Here is a 22,542-nt window from a genome sequence, read left to right as displayed (position 1 = left end):
ACATTACGTCTGTGCACTGACTGTGTGCTTTTTGTAGATGAAATATTGCAACATATATCTGTCATTTTGTGGCATTTGGGCACAATTTCAATATGACCTTTGAGGTGCTGAGAGGTTTTTTTGGGGGGTGGGTTGTTTTTTAGGAGAAACCAGCAGTGCGCTCTTGTGCACACCTATTTTCCCTGACAACAAACTAGAAACTAAAATGGCCACGAGCGAAAAAATAAGAATATAGTCCATCTTCCATTTGCATGACCAGTGGGTGGATGTACAGGCTGCGGTGGGGAGCAGCAAAGCGCTGAGGTGGCATGTGCGGGATGTGGGACACAGGGGGAGAGTAGTTGAGGGAGGCGTGTGCAGCACTTCGAGGGGTTTAGGGCAAGTTAGAAAGTAGCACAGAGCAGAGCAGTGAGCAGAGTGGCAGCAACAGCACGCTTGCAGGAGAGTCACAGGTGGCCGGGGATTAACGCGGGTGGTAACTGGTGTGCTGTGCCTACGTTCCTTTCCCACTGATTGGCCTTGGGACTCCCCCAAGTGCTAATAAAGATTCCCCCTGCTAATAGCGCACGGAGCTTTTGATTCTATTAAAGACAAGTAGGCGAGCATTAAGCTTCTTTATTTTCCACTCTCCAGCAGTTTCAACAAATATAAACTTTGTAAACTTTTCATTTCATAAAATGTAACTTTTCTTTTTTAAACAAAACTTCAAGTCCCATGAATCCTGTAGTCTCATAGTCTCTGTCCATGTGACCTAGTCCTTCCTGTCCCTTAGTCCTTCATCTTCTTGACTGCTCTAACTGCAATCTTTTCCCAAACTGTGTAACCAACTGGTCAACTTGATCCAAACTTCTGCTCAGAGCTGGATTGGCCTCTCACACTTGAACTTGCAAGCTCGCTCCCGGCAATGCGGTTCTGTAAACGTTTCAGCTGTTCTTTTGCTCATCCCCTAAAGTCAGGAGGAAACAAAAAGTACATATTAGGGCGGGGAATACACACCCTATTCTGGAAGGAATACTCATATTAATTATAGACATTGCATCAAGTCCTTCTTTTCCTCGCATCTGCTTGTGTATTCGGGACGGGAATTTAATGCTCGCCTCCTTGTCTTTAATAGAATCAAGAGCTCCCTGCGCTATTAGCAGGGGGAATCTTCATTCTATGTCAAGACGGAGGCGAGCATTAAGCTTGTTCAAAGCTTCTTACTACTGAATCAGCTATTGTATTGATCGGTCTAAAATAGAACGTTCTAAACGTTGAATCACTGGCCCAATCTGCTGCTTTCATGATGTCTTGCAACGCTGCGCCTTGTCCTAATGCTTTTGAGGCCATCGCTCCTCTAACTGAGTGCGCCCCAAATCTGGACATATCGATGCCTGCTAGGTTCATGATGTCTCTAACCCATCTCGCTATTGTGGCAGTAGCTACTCCCTTATGTGGCTTTCTGTGCGCTATCAAAAGCTGGGTTATCCCTGCCGGCCTCACTTCTGCTGTTCTAGACTCGTACTCTCTAATACATGTAGCCACACACCACTTGGGGTGATCTTGCATATACGGGTAAGTAATTGACGAAGAGTCTGTTTTTGTCCTTCTAACTATGTTGAATGTCACTCCTTCCGGACCAAAAGTCTTTCTATTGATCTCTAGAACCTTCATGTCTGCTACTCTCCTGCATGATACCATGCACAGGAGCATAGCTAGTTTTCCGGATAACTGTCCCAGAGACAGATATCTGTTGTTTGGCCAATCTGCGAAAAATCTCAGCACTATGGAAACGTCCCATAAGGTTTTGTATCTTGGCTGTGGAGGTTTCCTAAATCTAATCCCTTTCAACAGTCTGATCACTGCTATATTCTCTCCTATTGGGGTTCCTTCTAACGGTAGATGCCCTGTCGAAATTGCGGACCTATAGACTCCTATAGTCCTGAAAGCCTTACCATCCTGTAATAGTTCCGCTAGGAAATTTAGTACTTCGACTAGAGGGGCAGAAACGGGATGAATCTTTCTCCTTCTGCGCCATGTCGACCATCTATTCCAAGCTGCGTCATAGCTCCTTCTGGTGGAAGGTGCCCAAGACTCGGCGATGAGGCTTGCAGCCTGCGCCGAAATTCCAAGGAGATTCCAGCGTCTCCTGCTATCCTGCACGCCATCAGCAGCAGCGTCCCCTTCACTCTCAGAGGGTGAAATGACCCAGCTGGGTCCGTGAGCAGGTTCACTCCTTGAAGTAATAGTCTCGGATAGTCTATGAGCAGCTCCATGAGCGTTGCGATTTCCAAATCGGGGCTACTACTATGAGGCTCGCTGCTTCTCTGCGCACTTTCGCTAATACCCTGCTCATCATTATAAATGGCGGGAAAGCGTAGAGTGTCTGCTCTCTCCAGTCCTGCAGGAAAGCGTCTGCCCCAGCTGCTGCTGGATCTAACCTCCAGCTGAAGAACCTTTCTTTCTGTGCGTTCAGTCTGGATGCAAACAGATCTGTGTGAATCAGTCCCCACAGTTCTTCCAGCTAGTGGAATGTTTCTCGATCCAGCATCCAATCGCTGGAGTCCGAGAGGTATCTGGAGTTCCAGTCCACAATCACATTCAGCGAGCCTGGCAGGTACTCGGCTACCACTGACGTCCCGGAATCCAGGCAGGTGTGCCAAAAATCCTTGGCTATCTCCGCCAGCAATCTGGATCTCGTCCCTCCTAGATGATTTACATCTTCAGCAGAATACAGGAGTTCACTTTTCCTTTCGCGAATGCCCTGATCGCAAATGATCCGGCTAACAATTCCAGACAGTTGATGTGAAGCTGGAGTTCTTCCGCGCTCCATCTCCCCCCTGTCCGAAGATTCCCGCATCGGGCTCCCCAGCCTGCTCGGCTGGCATCTGACTCTATTATCAGGTCTGGACGGTCGCCGAAGATGGCTCTCCCATTCCATGCTTCCATATTCGCTAACCACCACTGTAGTTCTGTCCTGGATTCTTGATCGATCTGAACTAGGTGATGATAATGCAGGCCCTGCCGTAGATGTTTTATTTTCAGTCTTTGCAGGGCTCGATAGTGAAGCGGGCCTCGGAAGATCGCTTGTATCGAGGCTGCTAATAATCCTACCACTCGAGCTACAGTGCGGAGGGAGATCATTGTTTTGCTGAGACAAGCTCTCAATTCCCTTTTTATGTCTCGTATCTTCCCGCCAGGAAGCTCTAGAGTAGCTGTCCTGGTATCCAGGATAAACCCTAGGAATTCTAACCTCTTGGTTGGTATCAATTCTGACTTCTCCTGATTCACTAGAAAACCCAGGGACGTCAGGAGCTTAACCACCCAGTCGGCTTGATAACAGAGAGTCTCCTTTCAGCTGGCCATCAGTAGGATATCGTCCAGATATATAATCATCCGTATCCCCTTCTCCCTGATTGCCGCTGCAACCGGTTTCATGATCTTCGTGAATGCCCACGGCGCTGAGGCTAGCCCGAAAGGCATTGTGGCAATTTGCCATAATTGCCCGTCCCAGTCGAACGCTAGGAAGGGGCGAAATTCTTTGTGAACTGGTATTGTCAGGTATGCATCTTTCAAGTCTATCCTCGCCAGCCAATCGTCTTGTCTGAGTGTATCCCTGAGCTGATGGGTCCCTTCCATCTTGAAATGGTTGTAGACTACCCATCTGTTCATGTTTTTCAGGTTTATCGCCGGTCTTACTTTGTCTTTCCGGTGGACTAAAAACATAGTGCTCACAAATTTCGGGGGCAATTGGCATTGCTCTATCGATTGTTTTTCCGCTAACTTTTGCAACTCTGTGTGTAATAGCCTTTTTTCTATTTGGGTCGTGGCTAGAGGACGGGGAATATGACTCTGAACGGGGGTCTCTATGAAGTTTATGTGCATGCCTTTCACTGTTTGCAGAACCCAGGCGTCGCTGGAAAGCGAGCGCCAGTTCTCCCAGAATAGTGCTGTCCTCCCCCCAACCGGAGGGTATGCAAAGACTCTCACCTTTGGGGAAGTTGAGTCCTCTTCCCTGTCCTCTGCCTCTCCTCCCTCTCGATAATCGACCTCTCGGAGGGAAGAATGCATCTGGTTGCCTGTTCTCCCAGTAGGTGTTCCTGTTTCCTTGAGGCCTTCTGACCGCCTGATAGCGACCGGTCGCTCGGCCTCTGAACCGACCGGTCCCGCTAAAAACTCTCCTGGGAAAGATCTTTTTCATTGAGGCCTGGGCCTTTTCTAATGGGGTAAAGGTTCCCACGAACCTCCCCATTTCCTTGCCAAACATGTCGCCGAATAAGAGTCCTTGCGCTGCCTCGCCTGCTTCATACGACGACAGGTCTCCTAGTTTGTTGTCAATTTTAAGCAGAAGGCCTCTTCGGTGTTCTGATGAGATCGCACAGTTTGCGTTGCCTAAGAGGCATATGGCCCTCTGCGCCCAGTTGGCTAGGACTGCGGGGTCCACTTCCTCCCCAGTGTCTTTGGCCCGTTCTGCCATGTCCATAATTTTCACTAATGGACCAGCCAGCTCCAAGACATTTTCCTGGCAGCTCTTCCAAGAGCGGTCTATGCCCTTCCTGGGGTCTCTGTTCAACTTGGAGACGAAAGAGAGCATCTTCGGATCGAGTTCTGGTGCTTCCGCCACCTTGCCCGGTAAGACCGGCTTGGGACACTCCACTCTCACCCGCTGCCTGACTTCCTTCTCTAGAGCCTTACGCAACCTCTGCATCACGTATTTAGCTAACCTCGATGAGGGTATCCATTCGGAGGATCTGGGATTTCTTATTTCTTCTGGTTGAAACATATCTGATGTTTCCTCCTGCTCTAGGTTATTCATTTTCCTGAGTCTTTTCCTCGGAGGAGGCTGGCTCTCCTCGTCCCCTTCATTATCTGCTTCCTCCTGTGAGGAGGCCGGGGATTCTTGAGGATCCTCCTCTGGGGAGTACTCCTCTCTGCTGCCCATATTGTCATCCCCTGGGTAGGGGGTCTCGAGGCTCGCCACCTGTGTTTTCCTCATGAACGCTTCCCTGAGCTTGCTGAAAGCGTCCAGAGCCTCTGGGGCCATTAGTCTTGCCCCTTCCATCTGGCCCGGGGGGTCAGAAGAGTCACCGCTCTTCCGGGCCTTGATACACCCCTTTGGACCTTTTGAGGAGGTCCTAGTGGACGTGCTTCCTTCGGTGCTTGAATTATTCTTGCTCAAAAAGATCTCAATAGTCTGGAGTCTCTCCTGTAAGGGTCTAACTCCTTGAGCTACTGCCTCTGACAACGAATCTCCCAGCACTTCCTTAAAACTGTGGGCCAGGTCTTCATAGCCTGCCTCCTCATCACTCCATTCAAAATTGGACATCTCTTGTGCTGACAGGTGCCTTGAAATTACCTTAGAAAGGTGTAGTGGCACGTCCACTGATTCGCTTTATGAGACTGCACCTTCTTTATTTCCAGTACGAGACTGTAATCTTTTTAGGGATTCTTTTTACTATCCCTTGAGTGAGTACTCACTGAAAAAGCTCAGTATAATGAAAACCAGCTTAAACTAAGCAGAAAACATGTAAATTAGGAGCTAATTCCTGCTCCGTACTACCACACGCTCGAAAATCTCTTTTGCACTGGAGGATTTCAAAATAGGCCCCTCCCCCCCAAGGGTGGAGGACTGTCGTGCGAGCGTGACGCTCGTATTAATGTGGAGGGGAAATCCCTCTTTACGCGAGCTGCGCTTGCTCTCCGGCCCCTCCTCCACAAGGGTGGGGGCCGGCGCTGCTCCTCTGCACGGCCTCCACGAAGAATCCGCTCGAATTCCGAGGGTGGGGGCCACCTACGCAGTACGCGAGCGAGGAAAGAAGCGCTTTCCCGCTCGCGACAAGCTCCGCCCCCGCAAGGGTGGGGTCTAGCCCGCTTCCGGCACGTGTGAAAGCGCCGCGGGGCTCGTGAGGAGGAGATCTGCAGGCCCCTAGGGTGCCGGTAGTGCGGCATGGGGCCGCGGATCCCTCTCACACCAAATTAACACACCATCAAATAATTTCTCAATAAAACGCTGCGCCGCTGTACGTTTATATAACAAAATAAGTCATAACGTTCTATACAATACTACTAACACGTCGAACTATAAACTATAAACACTGAGTTACGGAGCACCAAGAAAACTGTACTTATCTTTTGGAGAGCAGAAAAAGAAGAGGAAGGACTAAGGGACAGGAAGGACTAGGTCACATGGACAGAGACTATGGGACTACAGGATTCATGGGACTTGAAGTTTTGTTTAAAAAGAAAAAAAAAAGTTACATTTTATGAAATGAAAAGTTTACAAAGTTTATATTTGTTGAAACTGCTGGAGAGTGGAAAATAAAGAAGAAGAAGCTTAATGCTCGCCTCCGTCTTGACATAGAATCAAATGTACCTACTAAACTTATATAGTTTCTATACCAATGTTTTGACAGCGCCCCTGGCTCCAAAACCAGCATTTATATAATTAACGAACTTGTAGACATCATGGCTTAAATTAAATCTAGTTATTATTACATATTGACTGTGATACCTTTTTACTGCCATTTGATACGTTGAATATACTTACAGACACTGGTGTTCTCATCTAGATCTATTTCACACAGGATTTCGTTTTATATCTCCACAGTATTCCATTTCTCGTTTGGGCTATTAGGTGGCGCTGAAAGCACTACCTTTAAGCCAAAACTATTGTCATTAAAATAAGAGCTTTAACATAAGAGCTTCAAATATGGCTTTGAATGAGGTTCTGTAATGCTTTTCCAATGTAGATGACATTTCCAAAAAAAGCCAAACACTCCAACTCCTGGTTCTCTAAAGAGCTACTTGATCAACGTTCTCAGAAGAGGCATGCTCTCTCAGCATGGAAGACTAACCCTTCTGAATCTACCAGAAATGCCTTCAAGACCATCTCCATATCCTATAAAGCCAACATTAACAGAGCCAAAGCCGCATCCTACAATTCTAGGATCAATGACTCTAAATCAAGTTCCAAAGAAATCTTCACCATCTTTAGGGAGTTGGAGAAACCTGCCTCTCCCCTCTGCCCCCCTGCCCCCTCAAGGACGAAAGTTGGTGCAACAGCATTCAAACGGCCATGCTAGACAAACTTGACCTGCTTCAAAACAAAATTCGTGGACATCAAAATGCCCTCAACCGCCACATTTCCAAGATGCACAGCAGAACACCCCCGACCACCAAATCTGAGTCCTCCACTCCCTTTGACTTTAAGGACATGACTGAGCTGGAAGTCATCCCCCTCCTCAAATCTATTAAACCGTCTAACTGCAAGGGGGACGCTTGTCCTGCCCAACTCATCAAAGACTCGGCCCACATACTAGCACCCTTCCTAACCGCCTTCATCAATTCATCCTTCCAGGCTGGCCACGTTCCAACTGGATTCAAGGAAGCATGGGTACGCCTGCTTCTAAAAAAACATTCCCTAGACCCATCGGTTCCAGGGAACTATCAGGCCATTACCACTGTCCCCTTCCTACTTAAAATCCTTGACAAAGCAGCCTACATGCAAGTCCAAAAATTCTTGGAAGACAACCGGCTTCTCGGCCTGCGGCAATCTGGATTCCGCCAACGACATGGCACAGAAACGGCTCTCCAGGACCTTAAGAATCAAATAGACGATCTATGAGACACAGGCAAACCTGCGCTCCTTTTGCTCCTTGACTTATCGGCTGCTTTTGACCTAGTGGATCACGACACTCTGTGCCACCATGTGGTAACTGCGGCCACCTTCTCCCCCAAAGTCTGCAAGTGGATGACCTCCTTTCTCCAAGAAAGGGCCATGAGAGTCTTCTCCGACTCAGCCTCTGCCACCCGTAGCCACATTAAATGTGGTGTGCCGCAGGGCTCCTGTATTGCGCCCACACTCTACAACCTCTTCACGAGGCCTTTGTTCAGCATTCTTGACTCCCTGCTCATCTCGTACACCAACTATGCGGATGACACGCAGGTGCTCATTCCACTCACTGGAGACTACGAGGCTGACGCCAAAACACTCACTACCATTTACTCCACTATCCAATCGTGGATGGCAGACAACTGGCTCTTCCTCAATAGTGAAAAAACAGAACTTCTGTTCATAGGGTCACCCACCACACTCGGTAACCTTGGTACCTATCCTTCACTATTGATAACATCCCCATCAAGGTCTCCAATAATGTAAAGACACTCATAGTCTATCTGGACTCCAACCTTACCATGGAGAGGCAGGTTAACGCCATTGCGTCCTCATCTGCCTATTACTCCAAAGTCATTAATGCCGCAAGACCCTACCTCTCACGCCAGAACTGCCTCACAATTGCCAGGGAAATAATTGGTTCAAGGCTTGATTACTGCAATGCCCTCCTCCTAGGGACATCTTGCAAAAATTTAACCAAACTCCAGCTTGTACAAAATAACGCCCTTAGGGCAGCCACAGGAACCTCCTGGAAAGATCACATATCCAAAGTTAGAAGGCAGGCCCATTGGCTCCCTGTCAAAGAGAGGATTGTGTTCAAAACCCTGGCCATCACGCATAAGTGCCTCCATGAGCTCGCTCCTCCATACCTTCCTCAGCGAATCACAAAGCACACTGCCACTAGAGCCCTCAGGAAGTGCTATTCCAACATGATCGTCACGCCCAAAACTCGAAAAGCCCGCACTGGAGGATCTCGCTTCCCCACCTTGGCAGCCACCCACTGGAATGCACTTCCCTTTCACCTAAGACTGATATATTCTCACCAAGCCTTCCGGAAAGCCATCAAAACCAAATTCTTTATCTAGAGACATACTCTCTTCTTGCAAGCTGTATACCTAACCAATGTTTATATGCTTTTGCCTGTAACCTTGTATTTCTCTGTATCGCACACTGTCTATGCCTTCTGTAACTAAGAGACATTTGTAACCTTAATCAAAAGGTCTTACATATTCCTGTAACAGCGCCTCGATGCCCACAGACTGCAAGCACGCTTAACAAATACAAATATATAAATAAATAAATAAATAAATTTGAGGAGGCATACACAGTTGAATCCCTCCCATTTCCTGCCTCTAGCCATGCTAATCCCTATGGCTAATCCCACCCATTCCTGGTCATCTCGTAACTCTTTGAGCTCTTCCATGGAGGCAGCCATCTTGGATGACTGCCTCTAAGGAAGCTCCTTAGACACAAGCCAAAACTAGCAGCCATGTTTGAATGGGAAAGATACCATGCATCTTCCAAATATCATGATACACTGTTTAAAATAGCTAAGGTAATTTGTGTTTTGGGAGCTTGCTTTGAATTGTGTTGATTTGCAATGAAATGAGGTCTAGAAGCATGTGTTTTCTTGTTCACCTCATCTTTCATTGCAGAGCCATAGTCGTCGTTTTGGCATCATGTATTTCTTAGTTCAATATATAGTGTGTGAAAATAAGCATGAAAGAAAGTAGCTTACGTTAAAGCACAGATGATTACGGTGATGCTCTCTGACACATGAGTGTATCACTACCGTGAAATGTGATGAAATAAAGGCACTTACTGTAAAGCACAAATGATTAAGGTGATACTCTCTTCGTAGGCTTCTTTCGGAGCCATGGTTCTCGGAACAATTGAAATCCGCACCGATTGAAACTAAGACAAGCGGAACGGAAATAGCGCATCAATTAAGATCCTATTCTTAAACCTAGTATAGGGTTTGCACAGGGGCATATTCAGCTGCTATCTTAGTGGAAAAAAAATCTTCTTTTACCCAGAAAATTGAAACTTCCTTGTGTCAGCCTAAGGCCCTTTTTGCAGCTGTTAAATCCTTATCTTCTTCAATCAAATGTGTCCCCAGTGTCAGGCCGACCCATGTGCTTTGTGATTCTTTATCTCAGTTCTTCATTTAGAAGATTGAAACTATTCGTGCCAACATTTCAGCTAGCTCTGCATCAGTTCCCATAACATCTACTTGGCAATGTGCCCTTTGACTATGACATGGTTACTACGCGATCGGGTTGGTCTTCCTTCCCCCTCTTTTCTGAAGAGTCGGTATTTAAGGCCATTCAACAGATCGAATCTAGCGCTCCATCTGATGGGGTGCCATTGAGAGTCTTGAAGGAGATCTCGTCTGACCTTTTAGGGATGATCACGGTAGCCGTAAACACCTCTTGCCAGTCTGGGCTCGACCCTCCTGAGATAAAGGCTGCTACGGTAACCCCCCTTTAAAATAAACCTTTGCTGGATTCCTCTCTACCTTCTCATTTTTGTCCTATCTCGCTTCTGCCTACCCATATGAAACTTTTGGAATTGTTGCTTTCTCCTCTCCTGTCTTCTTTTCTTGAGTCATCTGATCGCCTTGTCCCAGCCTAGTCACGTTTTCGACCGGCAAGGGGCACTGAGAGGGTCCTGGTTTCTGTCCAGGACGATATGCCCAGCCTGGTGAACGCAGGGGGAGACGGCGCCCTGATTTTATTAGATCTATCAGCGGCTTTCGACACCGTAGACCATACCACCCTGCTCTCCCGCCTGGCCCAGATTGGTATATCGGGCCAAGTATTAGCCTGGTTTTTCTCGTTCCTGTCTGACAGATCTCAATCTCTTTTGCTTCTTCCTTTTTTTTCGAATTCCTGCCACTTTAGCTGCGGTGTGCCACAGGGCACTGCTCTGTCCCCTATTCTCTTCAACATTTACATCCGGGCACTTGTGTGTCTCATCCGCTCCTTCGGCGTTAGGTGCTAATCTTATGCCAAAGACACCCAGATTCTGATCCGTTTAGATCTCGAACAGGCTGAGGTATCGGTGTGCCTTCATCAGTGCCTTACGGCCTTGGGGGAGAGGATGGGCCATAACTGGCTGAAGTTGAATGGGGAATAAACGGAGGTGCTGATGGTGGGTTCCCCTCCTGATCCCTCCATTTGGATTGCTTCCTTCTGGCCTTATTCTCAGGGTTCTCTCCCTGTTCCTACGGCTAAGGTAAAAAACATAGGTGTGATTATGTCGGCCACTCTTTCCATGGATGCCCAAGTATTGGCTGTATGACAGACTGGGTATTTCCATTTGAAAATTCTAAAAAAGGTGCTCCACATGATACCACCACTACTGCATCCGCTGGTTGTGTTGAGCCAGTTGGACTACTACAACTCTCTCTGTCTGGCACAGCCCAAGGGCTTGGTCCATTGACTTCAACGTCTTCAAAATCTTGCAGCACGTGTGGCAACTGGGTAACCCAATGGGGCCCACATTTCCCCAGTTCTAAACACTTTGCACTGGCTCCCAGTCGCCCAGCGTAGTGGATTTAAGGTGCTGTACATTGTCCATCAGGCTTTGTATGACCATCGGGCAGAGTATCTTCGCACAAAATGTGTGCGTTACCTCCCGAAGCATTCCTTGCATTCAGTATCGGCTGGTCTGCTGTGTGTGCCCTCCTTCCACTGCTCCTGGATTGGGGGACGTGCTTTTTCCATTGCTGCGGCCCAGCTGTGGAATTAACTTCCTCTAGCAATGAAAAAATATGCTGTTTAGGAAAGCCCTAAAAATACATCTATTTTGATCTCTGTGGATGATGACATGTGGCTGTTCGGTTCCCCTGGCTTCTGTATCTTTCCTCTCCAGTGCCATGATGCCTTTGGGCGACCGTGCGCTATACAAGAATTCATAACATAACATAACTCTCTGACACACGAGTGCATCACTACCGTGAAATGCAATGTGTACATGTTATGACTGGAAGAGGTCTCCAGGGGAGCTACTGGAGACATGTATTCAAAAAATAAATAAAAGGTGCATGTGAGGAATTCGACCATCCGCACAGTGGGTGTGCGCTCACCTGGGATTTTTTGAAATTGCAAAGAAATTGAATGATGGTAGATCAACCTTCAGAAAATGTGTGGGGCTAATCCGCACACATTTTCCTATGCTCACCGCACAACATACACATAGACTCATGTACTCTGGGTGAACACAGCCTACAGGCGCCAACGCCCCTATCATATTTAGTTGGAATATGACATCCAAGAGTGCATCAAGGCATCTCAGAAGGGGGGGGGGGCTTCCTCCTGTCATGGCCAACCTAATTAATTAACAAAGGCTCCATGGATCCACCATTTCCTTCGTTAGATGGTGGTGGTAGCCTCACATACTAATCAGAGTTGATTTAAACAGGCCCACAGGAGGCCTGGTCACAGGACTAACAAAGGACAGGACAACCTTAATAACCTTTGATATGCACCGTGTCAACCTCAAGCCAGCTCCCGTCTCTCAGTTTCAATGGCAGTGACCTGTCTTGTCTGGGACTATGTATTTAGAGTAGTCATCCCCACAGGGGGACCCCATTCAGAAGGTACGAGTATGTGGCTTGACGGAGATCAAAAGCCAGGTCCAGCTGCTGCTTCAAGTGAGACCTGCCACTTTAATCAGGAACCACAGAGAGCTGAATTAACCAAAAAGGCCCTTTGATCCACAACAGACATGAAGATGGGTGGGACTTAGTATTACATGTTTTCACCCCTTTACCTTTCTGTTGCAAAGCACTCTGGTTATGACCTCAGGCAATCTAGAGGTGAGCATGTTGTTCTTGAACTTTAGTAGCTACATTACTTTTAGTGATGTTGGTGGCTATTATCCCTTTTCCGCAGTTATTTACTTACTGAACGTTGAGGTGTTGTGTACTATCTCTCACTACTTGGTCACGTTGAGCATGTTTTTACACATTTAATGGCTGTGAAGACCGCTGGTGTATGACACTACTGTTTGGAAGCATGAGCTCTAATACACGACCTAGGCTGGGCTTGAAATGGTTTCTTTTCTTCCCTTTTTTTACACATTTGGGAGCCGTGGTGTATCGGTGCATTTTAATGCTCTTTGAGATGGTTGGTGACCGCCCTTCTTATATTACAGATTGGTTCTGCGTCCTCTTTTGTAATCATCTGCAGACTTGGTTGTCATTACAAGGGATTTCCTCCCCTTGCCCCACGTTGTGGGTGGCTTCACTTGCGTGAAGGTAATTTTTATTTAATATATCCTGAACAATTCATGACTGTTGTCCTGTAGTGATCTGTGGCTCATTGGTAGTGTGATGTGTCCTTTCTAGGTGTGACGATATTTTCGGCGGATTGAGACGCCTTTTGAAGTATCTTGGTTTTTTCAATGAAGAAAAATTAGCCTGTCATTTACAGACGTGCGTTGAAGATTCACCACATTAAGGTAAATCTAATTGGTTTAATTTCTAAACCTTTTTGTGGAATTGTTCTCTTGACTGAGTCAACTCCACTTTTACATTTGGTAATACCCCTCCCCTGGGGATCTGATTAGTTTCCTCTGTTTCTCTTCTTTGCAGGCTGGTTGCCTGAAACTACCCATTCAACACAGTGTTGAGAAGAATAGTGGATGTTTTAAAGGTTCCCCTGAAGAATGTTCGCCCGAAAGGGGCTTTAAAGAACAGAAACATGTTGGGATTATATGTTGTTTTAGTGACACATTTAGGTTTTTTCTATGTACTGTGATATGTGATTTTGTCTGTGTCCATTTGTAAAGTGGTTTATTTGAAATTTAGCTTTTTAGATTTTGTAGGTTTTAGTGGTAGTTTTGTACACTGTGTTAGGTGTGGGTAGTATCTTATGTTTTAATTTAAATATTCTGTATTAAACAAAAATGTTTTTTGAAATTTGGAATGTTGCACGCAATCTATGTTGTCAAGACCTGTAGTGCCGGAGAATCTTTCAGAGGTGTCTAATCGTTGGGGGAGAAGGAGGGGTGGAAGCAGAGAAAGATTACCATCTTATCCTTCTTTTATAATATAATCTATGTTCCTATTGGTGGAGTAGGATGTGGTACATATAAATAGGATCCTGTGTACCTATTTGATTACATGTTTTCAGAGGCTCTTGTGGTCTCGTAGGTTGTGAATAAGGAGATATTGTATCACACCAGGACACTACACTACTAGCCATATAACATGGCTACAGCCTCAGACAAGTGCCTAGCATATAGCGAGGATCATGTGAAAAAATTGTTAGACACATTATCAGTGCTGGCTGGCACCAGTGGAAATGAGATCAATATTAACAGCAATGATCAATGGGACGAATCGGTCCAATTAAGGAAACGCCTTATTCGTACTAAACTGCATGGAGCTATTATGCTTGAGTATTTGAAAAATCAGGCCCTTCCTCAAGGTCTCATAGTGAGAAATGAGCCACGTCTTTTTTTTTAGATAATAAGGAATTTAAACTAAAATGGAGTTACATATCTAACAAATGTGGGAGGGACTGGTTAGTCCTAATCATAGATACAGCTACTGAAGTGTCAAAGAAAATAGAGATAGATATTACAAAGTTGGAAGAAGAACTCAAAAAAGATCTTGATCTAGATACGTTCAAAGTAAAACTAGAACAACACCTTAAAGGGTTAGTAGATTTTAAAAATGATACTACCCTAGAAAGGTTCAAAAGGTTGAAAAAAAACCTCACCAATTTTACACATGAAAAGGCCTTCCCTTATGTTGTAGAGGGCCATAACTTTGGTAACACATTTCAGATTCCTAAAAACAATAGACGTGTACATTTTAGGGATACTTCATATAGCTCAGGTGAAGATAGCACAGGAGACAATGAACCTGTAGCTCAATCGAACCCGGGCAGAGGCAGAGGAAGGGGCCAGAGAGGGGGCAACAGACAAAGACAAAGGATGCCTTTTTTAGGGCAGGGTCCCAACCGAGGGGATTGGGACAACCAGGTCAGGACACGGAGCCGAACAAGGAATCAGTGGTGATTAACTTGTCCAACTATGTACTTTCAAGTGAAGAAGAGAATACTCTCAACAGGGGCCTTAGCTTTGTTATGACCAAAACCCATGATCCCTTTGAATTTCGTATTGAGTTTTTTGCATTTATGCGTAAAGTACGCCTTAATGAATATTTCAGTGAACACAAGGGTTACAACAGTAATAACTGCAGTGGTCTGCGTAATGCGTCGACCTTCTGTGCACCCAGCAACTCTCACACCGCCGAATCCACGGTATTTGAAAGACAAGTGTTGGCTGAAGTTTTAAAGTTAGAATCCTGTGAGAAATCTCATAATTCGAACTTTAGTAAACCCCAGAGAGATTCTGTTGTAAAACTTGCAAAAGATAAGAATCTCATTATCAGACAAGCAGATAAAGGGGGAGCTATTGTTTTGATGAATCGCAGTGATTATGTTAAAGAATGTGAGAGACTTCTTTCTGACAGTGTGAGCTATTTGAAACTTACTTATGACCCTACTGCTCGGCTGATGAAGATCATAAAAGAAAAAGTTACTTTGGCATATGACTCAGAGATGATTAGCAAACAAGAATTTGAATTTCTAATAAGGGAACAAGGCAGGGTACCTGTGTTCTATATTTTGCCTAAGGTGCATAAGAGATTGGTAGACCCTCCCGGACGTCCCATAGTCTCTGGGGTCAACTCCATTTTAGAACCATTGTCTAAGTTCGCAGATTTTTATCTGCACCCATTTGTGATGAAAATGCAGAGTTATTTGAGGGATACTACCGATGCCATCAATAAAATAGAGAACATAGATTTTGTTCAAGTCAATTCTTTATTGATAGGTTTGGATATTCAATCCCTCTATACTATGATACCACAAAGGACGACATTAGAGGTTGTTGAAGAAATTTTGCTGGGCAGAGAGGATGGACATCCTGTGAGCAGTGCCTTTATTTTGTGGTGTACTGAGTTTGCCCTTACCCAAAACCTTTTCCAGTTCCAAGGAACTTTTTTCCAACAGACAGAAGGCACTGCCATGGGTGCGGCCATGGCCCCTAATTTAGCCAACCTCTATGTTGAATATTTTGAAAAAATTGTGATATACCCAGCCACTAATCCTTATATCCATCAGTTGAGGAAGTGGCTGAGGTAGATAGACGATATACTTATTGTATGGGATGGTACGATAGAAGACGCTGAGTGCTTTATGACCTGGTTGAACCAACAGAATCTTTTTCTGAAATTTACGGGATCCATATGTGACTTTGAGACTCATTTTCTGGATATTACCATCTTTCATGAGAATGGAGTGTTAAAAGTGAAGCCCTACACAAAGATTACTGACAAGAATTCTCTTCTGCACTTTAACAGCCATCATGCTAAGCATTTGAAAAACAACTTACCTTTTGGGCAGTTTTTAAGGTTAAAAAGGAATAGTAGTAGAAAAGAGGATTTCCGTCTAAGTGCGGACGCACTTACTCAGAAACTGCGAAACAAAGGCTATCCACCTAGAGTGATTAAGACTGCTTCAAAAAGAGCATACAATAATAATCGGGAGGCTCTTTTGGAGAAAAATGTGAAAATAAAGAGAAAGATTGGTACTGTTTTTGTTAATACTTTTTCAAATTTATCGTACAAAATTAAATCTATTGTGATGAAAACTTGGAAAAAGGTATACAGAGGAAATGAAGCCTTGCCCCCTTTGGTGGCCTTTAGAAAAAGTCAAAACCTAAGGAACATTTTGATCAGGAATGATGTAACTGAGAAAAGTACACCACTGGTGAGACAAACCAGGTTATGGGGTTTACCGGAAATAAAAGGGCATTTTCCTTGCGGTAAATGTAGTATGTGTGCCCAAACTAAAGAGATTAGATATATACAAATTTTACCTAATCTGAAATGGGTGTGTAATGAAATGACCAACTGTAACACATCCAATGTTGTGTATTTAATCACATGCCCCTGTGGCCTATATTATGTAGGCAAGACTAACAGACAATGTAAAGTCCGTATGGTGGAACATCGGAGCTGCATCAGAAATCAAGTGATTGGAGCTCCTTTAGTGAAACATTTTCTTGATATGAAACATGGCTGCAATGACTTTACGTGGTTTATTTTGAAAAAGGTGCATGGCCGTAGGAAAGCTGAGACAAACCAGAAATTATTGAACCTGGAACAAAAAATTATTTTTAAATTGCAAAGTAATTTTCTGGGGCTCAATGAGAGTATTGATTGGCATCTGGTCAGCCAAACATAAATGTTTTCTGCTATCTGACTATTGTTTGCAATTTTGGCTGTGTTTTGAATTTTTTTGTATTTTCCTTATTTTGTGCCATCTATATTTGCAAAAATTTGACTATGTCTGTTGCTTGATTTTTGCAATGCTGTGTCGATTTCTTTTGAATGGTTTTACGCCCCCCAGTGCACTTTCTTCTCAACACTGCTTCCCCTTGTTGTTGGGTGGTTTGATGCAAAGATGGCCGCTAGTTTTTTCTTACCGGCTAGTACCTAACTGAAGAGTGTAGTCCTTCCTTAGTGTTCACTAGGAAGATTGCATGTTAAAGATGGCCGCTGTATTTTCTTGCCGGCGTGTATTTAATCGAAAGGCATAGTCCTTTCTTAGTGTTTACTAGGAAGTGGTGAGCGTTTTGCTGCACTTGGTGAAAACACATGCTGTTGCTGCACGGTCTTCTTTCAAACCCCGCGAGTCATTAGCGAGGAGTTTGTTTCTCCTAATCTAGAGGTGCGCATGTTGTTCTTGAATTTTAGTAGCTACATTACTTTTAGTGATGTTGGTGGCTATTATCCCTTTTCCGCAGTTTTTTCCTTACTGAACATTGAGGTGTTGTGTACTATCTCTCACTACTTGGTCACGTTCAGCATGTTTTTACACATTTAATGGCTGTGAAGACCGCTGGTGTATGACACTACTGTTTGGAAGCATGAGCTCTAATGCACGACCTAGGCTGGGCTTGAAATGGTTTCTTTTCTTCCCTTTTTTTACACATTTGGGAGCTGTGGTGTATCGGTGCATTTTAATGCTCTTTGAGATAGTTGGTGACCGCCCTTCTTATATTACAGATTGGTTCTGCGTCCTCTTTTGTAATCATCTGCAGACTTGGTTGTCATTACAAGGGATTTCCTCCCCTTGCCCCACGTTGTGGGTGGCTTCACTTGCGTGAAGGTAATTATTATTTAATATATCCTGAACAATTCATGACTGTTGTCCTGTAGTGATCTGTGGCTCATTGGTAGTGTGATGTGTCCTTTCTAGGTGTGACGATATTTTCGGCGGATTGAGATGCCTTTCTTGGTTTTTCAATGAAGAAAAATTAGCCTATCTGTCATTTACAGACGTGCGTTGAAGATTCACCACATTAAGGTAAATCTAATTGGTTTAATTTCTAAACCTTTTTGTGGAATTGTTCTCTTGACTGAGTCAACTCCACTTTTACATTTGGTAATACCCCCTCCCCTGGGGATCTGATTAGTTTCCTCTGTTTCTCTTCTTTGCAGGCTGGTTGCCTGAAACTACCCATTCAACACAGTGTTGAGAAGAATAGTGGATGTTTTAAAGGTTCCCCTGAAGAATGTTCGCCCGAAAGGGGCTTTAAAGAACAGAAACATGTTGGGATTATATGTTGTTTTAGTGACACATTTAGGTTTTTTCTATGTACTGTGATATGTGATTTTGTCTGTGTCCATTTGTAAAGTGGTTTATTTGAAATTTAGCTTTTTAGATTTTGTAGGTTTTAGTGGTAGTTTTGTACACTGTGTTAGGTGTGGGCAGTATCTTATGTTTTAATTTAAATATTCTGTATTAAACAAAAATGTTTTTTGAAATTTGGAATGTTGCATGCAGTCTATGTTGTCAAGACCTGTAGTGCCGGAGAATCTGTCAGAGGTGTCTAATCGTTGGGGGAGAAGGAGGGGTAGAAGTAGAGAAAGTTTACCATCTTATCCTTCTTTTATAATATAATCTATGTTCCTATTGGTGGAGTAAGATGTGGTACATATAAATAGGATCCTGTGTACCTATTTGATTACATACGACCTCAGGCATACAGGAGATTGTTGGTGGGGACCCAGGATTGGTTCATGAAGGTAGGCTTAACCTACACCAATCACTGGGGCCCATTTGTCTTTAAAAGAGGTTTGGGCCCCTCTTTTGGCAGATCATCTGAAGACTTTGCAAGGAGTAATAAAAAGATCTAATTTGGACCCTGGCTGAAGGTACAGTCTGCCTTACAGCTTCTGCCAGTGAAGGAAGGCCAGGAATTCCAAAGAGGGAAGCAAGATCCCTCCCCTAAACATCTCCCATGGAACAGAGGGAGATACAGAATCCAGAGGACCCTCCAGCAGCTCCAGAACCGGTACCCAGCAAGCACACAACATGCCCTGCTAGGCTCTGCAAGCAAGCTTCCTAGGTGGTAAGTCCCAGAGAGTCTCTGAAACAAAACAAGGAGAAGGCTATTGCCTGCAACACTCTCCTCAGCTTTGAGACATCCGCCTTAAAGGACGACACAAGCCCAGTGTAGAAGCTAGGAGGAATTGTAAGGAACTCATGCTGGCAACAGTAAAGACAGACACAAGTGATCACACTTCAAGGGTGTTTATTGAACTTTATAATGGGAGAGATAAACGCCTAATCTAAACCTAAATCTAAGATGGAAGCAAGCTACGACCATGAAATAATAATAACGAGGTCCTAGTGGTGTCTTGTCAAATAAAAAGGGCCTATACTTAAAACCAGCTATTGCCAATCTTTATTACTAGATACAAAATAAAGTGTGGGATAATGTTCACCAGAAAAGAAAGAAGTGTTTACCAAATGATTAGTCAGGATGGCATGGCTGGGTATCCCTTCCCCACCTTTGAAGCAAGGGACAAGGCTGGACTCTCAAGCGCAGCACTCTCCTTGGCCTCATCAGCACGAGGCTCACAGTTCCAGTTCAACAACATCAGAAACTTCAGAGGCCATGTCTCTTCCAAGCCAAAGTCTCTTGCCTTTGAAGGTGAGTTAATTCAAAGTAACAAACCAGCATACAAAAAGTTCCTTCGGTACTCTTGTACCCCGGGCAATTGCTCTTCGCTCCTTGGATCTCCCTCCACTGGGGTTGGATCCTCCTTACAGCTCAGGCCTTCCACTGCCGGGTTCACTACGGACTTCTTTAACACAGTTCATGTATTTTTAACACAGTTCATGTTTTACTCAATTGCATCAGAAAGCGTTTGTTCCCTTCTCCTAGCTTTCTCTCGGCATCCGTCTATCGGGTTCACACTTGCCTTATTCCACAGTTCGCAAACTTATCGGAAAGCTGGGATCCCTTCCCCTAGCTTTCCTCTGGCAATGGGTCAGAGACTTTCGATTGTACAAGGAATTTGATGTGACCCCTGTAGGACCACTCTGACCCCTTACGCCACCCATTCCTAGGGCCTTCTGATTCTTGCAATTTAAAAAATACGTCCCGGTCAGAGTCTTTCGAATGAGCACCCACGTGGCAGCGAACCCCTCTGCACCCGGACCTCATCCGAGCCCTCTTTAAAGATCATACACACACACAAGTTCTTTGTCTTGTAAATTCCTTGCGTTCAGAAATGTTGCTACTTGCAACCTTGGGCTCAACACAGTACCGCTTGCTATCAGCTTCCTCTGACTCACCGGCTGTGCTCAACCCATGGGCTCCTCTGATCGCTGCAGTCAAGGATAATACTACGGTGGCCAGCTTGCCTCTCCACCTGCGTTATCAATGCGGGAGGCCCCCCTGTAACGCTAGCTGCCAGTTCTGGTCTTATGGTTTCCTTCTTGGTGGCTTCGGAGGTCTGAGTTGAAAAGGGCAAAGGCAACTCATAATAGATCAATAGTGAACGCCCTATCCTGGCCACCTGGATGACAGATCTCCGGGGACCAGCGGGTGAGACACCTTTGGGTTTATCACAGAGTGCATAGCAAAGCATCCACTGATGTCCGCCTTAAAGGACTCTCGAGCTGCAACCGACTGCACTACCGACTATTGTTATGCTGCAGTTGCTCATGTCACCCGAAAACGCCTTGACCGACCTGCCAACCAGCACTGAGACAACGATTCCTGACCCAGAGCCACCGTGTAGGCCAGCCTGCATCCGTCTGTCAAGCCTTGCTCGCCGAACTGCATGCCGCCTGATACACAGAAGCAGCAAAGCGTCCTTGAAACCGACTACACTGTCGAGCAGCAAGAACCTCTACAAGCACAAGGTACATTGTGGTTCTGTCCCCCTGGTCCTTCTCGGAACACCCCTAGTCATGTTATACAACCCATTGCTCCCTTTGTGCTGAAACCAAGTATTCTTGAACTATTGCAATTAATTACTTTACCAACTACCCTCCTGTCAGTATCCAGAGTGCATCCCTTTTCCTTCGTGAAACAGTCCTCTGCAGTCTTTACAGGGCGATGATGGACTCAAGCCAGAAACTATTTGCCAATGTTTTATTGGAACAACTAAATTCCTGGATGGAAACAAAGAACATATTGAGTATATTCCAAACGGGATTCAGGAAAAAGTTCAATACAACTATCAACATAGTGACATTACAGTAACTAGGGGCACTATGGCCCAAAGGGAAGAATACGCTCTACTGTTGCTCTGTTGATTTTTCAAATGCTTTCTACTTGGTTTCCAGAAGTAGACTTTGGGGAACATTAAAAGACTGGGGCATTGACCCTGCCTTGCTGTATTACATCCAAACGCTCTACACAAACACAACAGTTGCAGTTCGCCTTAACCAAGAGGGGTCTCTTTCAAAATATATTTCTACTCATCAGGGGCTTAAACAGGGCTGTGCGCTGGGCCCCATCCTTTACAATCTCTATACTGCCGAAATGGAACAAGCTTTTAAGGTAATCAGAAACTTTCCTCCAACCATAAACGGTGTCAAAATTATTAGCACGTCACATGCAGATGACATAATAATTTTTGACCAAACACAGATTAATCTTCAGCTCACATTAAATGCCCTAAACTAATATACCAAAGAAAATGTGATGGTCATAAACAAAACTAAAACAAGAACTAAGTGTCTGAAGGACTCTCATACTAAGCTCAGGAAATCACAGTGGCACCTGGACAGTACAGCATTGGTTACAGTTAATTAAGATCTCTATTTGGGCTTCCCTATATGGTCCACACCATCTGCCGCTCAATACGAGGATCACATTAGCACACAAATATGGCGGAACATAGGGGCGGCAGTAACATAGAAGGATATATCAAAATATATAAAACCAGCATATGTCAGGCCATCCTTTACAGCCTGGAGACCCTGTCAACCATGGTAGTCACTTGGCTTGATAAATTGGAGGCCAAGCTGCTTCGCTCAATCATGAATATGCCTAGCGGGTCCCAGTTGTGGACTTGCAATGGAGTATGGCTTACAACCGTTGCTTTCATGCTGGTCAATTAAAAAGGTTCTTCTATGTCTTAAATTAGACAAGATGGCCCTCAGTTTGAATCATCTTCTTCAACGATTGGGCAAAGATTTGGACAAACGATGCCCAAAGGAATTTGTCAAAGACCTACATACTTTCACAAAAGATCACTTGTCCAAAATAGGTCTCAGTGTGGATGCAATACGTGAGCGCCCAGACTGTGTAACACTCATAAAAAAGAAAACAATTGAAATGGACATGGTCAGGGCAATAGACAGACTGTTTAGTCTTATGAGGTACAGGGAATATTCCTGTCAGGGCTTCAAAAATGGTAAACCTAGAAGTTATTTAATAAAATGGTCTAATTCAGGACTCAGGCGATTTACGATGCAACTCTGGTTTAACATATTAGGGACAAAGGAGTTCATGAATAAGTGGAAAAAAACAGAGCAAGATGATACTTGCAGGCATTGCTT

The 22,542-nt window shown here is 44.8% G+C and overlaps 1 long non-coding RNA gene across 1 annotated transcript in view; it reads right to left on the bottom strand.

The window, feature by feature from the left end:
• Positions 1-694: 694 nt before the first annotated feature.
• The window catches only part of LOC138579534 (uncharacterized), a 53,678-nt gene continuing 31,830 nt past the window's right edge, over positions 695-22,542 (bottom strand). Inside the window, exon 3 of the long non-coding RNA XR_011304047.1 lies at positions 695-946. This is a non-coding gene — a long non-coding RNA (uncharacterized lncRNA). The remainder of the gene's footprint in view (positions 947-22,542) is intronic.

Source organism: Ambystoma mexicanum, chromosome 3p (assembly GCF_040938575.1).
Source record: "Ambystoma mexicanum isolate Mex_15411 chromosome 3p, UKY_AmexF1_1, whole genome shotgun sequence".
NCBI classification, from domain to species: Eukaryota; Metazoa; Chordata; class Amphibia; order Caudata; family Ambystomatidae; genus Ambystoma; species Ambystoma mexicanum.
This window is presented reverse-complemented; position numbering and strand designations above follow the sequence as displayed.